The sequence below is a fragment of the Pseudophryne corroboree genome, chromosome 5 (assembly GCF_028390025.1).
Source record: "Pseudophryne corroboree isolate aPseCor3 chromosome 5, aPseCor3.hap2, whole genome shotgun sequence".
In the NCBI taxonomy this organism is placed as follows: Eukaryota; Metazoa; Chordata; class Amphibia; order Anura; family Myobatrachidae; genus Pseudophryne; species Pseudophryne corroboree.
In genome coordinates, this window is record NC_086448.1 from 302,420,282 (window position 1) to 302,423,147 (window position 2,866).

The window sequence follows — 2,866 nt, forward strand, 5'->3', positions numbered from 1 at the left end:
CAGGGGTACAGGCACCCCTGCAGAGGCATGCTCAATCACAGTCAGACATTTTATCTTTAGGGTCAGGAACTGTATTGCGTTACCATAGATATGCTACTGCATCATAAACAAAAAGGAAGTCCTTATAGTATGTCCCATTATACAGGCAAAACCTTGCAGGGTACAATAAGGCAAACTTTTGCCCATCCTGGATCAGGCGAGATCATAGAGGAGCAAAATCTTTCCTTGCCTTGGTTAGTTCTGTGGAATAGTCTTGAAACAATAATATTTTTGACCGCTTCATGAAAGATTCCAATTCCTATGGTATACTGTCCAGATCAACTCTTATGTGCATAATTGAGGGCTTTAAAGATGACTGCTCGTGGTCTTGCTCCCTTATGTGGATGCTGGGGGCCTATTCTGTGAGCCCTTTCTATTACTAGGTCATTACTCCTGTCTTGAATGTTCAATAGTTGAGGAAGGTTTATATGTATAATATCATACAGCTCCTGCCCCTTTCCAGAAGCCTTATAATTAAATTGTTACGCCATGAGCGATTTTCTAAATCTTGGTTCATGGTATGTAGCACATGAATATCCCTTTCATCTTTGCTGGTGGATGATTTAAATAAGCTACTTTCTGCAAATGTCTCACTTAGCCTGTGTTCATTATCAAGTATTCTCTGTGAGAGCTGCGAGATTTGTTTGTTTATGTCAGCTGTCTGAGCCTTTAGAAGGGCACCTATGGCAGCCCTAACAGCACTAACCATGTCCCTATATGTTACTGGCGCATCCATATGCTGGATTACACAAAATTGTTTCTTTATAAGAAAGTTGAACCAGGAGTTCATATGCTCCCTATAACACAGGAGGTATATTAACTCTTCCTGCGCTGCTGTGTATTAGAGGTGCCTGTACAAAATGGTTCTTTCAACTTTAATAAGCTAAAAGTATCTGCTCTGATATGCCTGTATGTTAGTCTTGTGAATTATGCAATGGGGAATTGGTAGCCTAATCTCATCAGGATGGCAGTTAGTAATTGATAATTGCACCCCTTTTAAGCCACTGCTAGCTGATATGTACTATCTGCTCCCTGTGCTAACTATTTACTTTGCTCCCGTCATGGCAGGATCTGTCTAGAGTAGATTAGTTTTCCCTTTTGCAGGTGTTAGATTAGGAAGGGGTGAGACCTGTACCCTATGTTGTTCACCAGCTACTGCTCTGAAGGGGAGACACCTCCAGGATAGCGTATTCTAGATGGGAAGTAGCTGCATAACTGTCCCTGGATTAGCGGGTAAGGGCTCTAAAAAATGCAATGGCATGGCTTGGCCTGAACACACACGTTTCTTTCTTCTTCTTTTTTTTTAAAATAATGACACCAACTTCACATTGCGACTTTCACTGTGCTTAAATATTATGGCTGTAGTGGTATGACTTGGCCCTGAGCATTCACAATTTTTTTTCTTTTTTGTTTTCTTTAAACTTATTTTTTCACAAATTAAAACTTCACACTGCGGACTTACTGTGCTTATATTCAGTGGCTGCAGCGCCACCCAAATGCTGCAGGGGATAGCTGGTCAGGACATATGAGCTATTTTGGATGCCCTCGGACTCCTGTGAAACCAACCAATGGGGGTCCAGGGGCTGGCTAAATGACGATTGACAGGCTGAGCAGTGTATGCCATGCTGCGGCGGCTGCTGATTACCGGGGAAGAAGCCAGGGCATATGTTACATACAACCGCACATGTATGTTCATATGTCCTAGCCAGCTCACCCCTGCAGCCTTTGGATAGCGCTGCAGTCCAGGGCAGCAGCCACTGCTACTTATAATTATTAATGCAGTGACACTGCACCTACTGAGCTTTATTGAACACACACAAGTTGTACAACCCTACAAGCAACTTTTTTTTTTCTTCCACAAATGACAACATTATTCTGCGGACTTACAGTGCTTATATTTGATAAATGTTAATATTAAGGAGAGAGAAAAAAAAAGAAAGACTCTGTGTTGGGGCACGCTTAAAAAATAAAACTTAACTTTTAATTTGAATGTATATAAAAATTAAATACACAAACAAACACACATATAATGCTTAATAAGAAGGTTTGTAAAGAATTTTAAACCTTCTATTGGTATTTTAGAATCTGAAAAAAGATTCTACTATTGACAATAAAAAAGATAAATGTATAGGAGTATCAGGTCTCCAATTTAAACAATTATTTTGCGGTGACAATGACACCCACGATGAAAATATCAGAAATTAAGTTTCAACATAACAGGAAAAAAGAGATTTCCGGCATACGTCATATAGGCATTCAGTATGGCAATTTAGATTAGGAATTATCCACCAATAACCATTGCCTATATTGATAATATAACCTGGTATCTGGTAATCTGTTAATACTAGATTGTTAGTCAACATGTACAGTGAAAGAAAGCATCTCTGAGTTGATCTAGATTTAAAAAAAATAAACAAATAAGGAAGGAAAGATTATAGGTTGAAGTTGGTAAGGGTCAAAGGTTGCTCCAACACTTCTGCTTTTCACATGGAAACAGAGGTATTTACTACTGCACCTAATATTCCCTAGCAGTCTCCCATCTAGGTACTGATCAGGCTCCTCACTGCTTAGCTTCCAAGATCAGGCGAGATTGGGCGTAGCCAGTGAGATATGGCAGTAATATCACATAGATTGTGAATGAGAGGGTGTCTGGTTATTGGCACATACCAGAAAGGTACTTCTACTATCCATTCGTATGCACAGTCTCTCTGTTATTTTCACATTGCAGAGAAATTATATGGCCGGCATCAGGATGAGAGAGTACTGAAAAAAGGCAAGATACAGGAAACGTATAGGTTCAGGGACCGTCTTCTACTGTCCTCTGTCA

The 2,866-nt window shown here is 40.0% G+C and overlaps 1 pseudogene; it reads right to left on the minus strand.

Moving 5' to 3' along the window:
• Positions 1 to 2,542: 2,542 nt before the first annotated feature.
• Positions 2,543 to 2,661, minus strand: LOC134931586 (5S ribosomal RNA; annotated as a pseudogene).
• Positions 2,662 to 2,866: the final 205 nt, after the last annotated feature.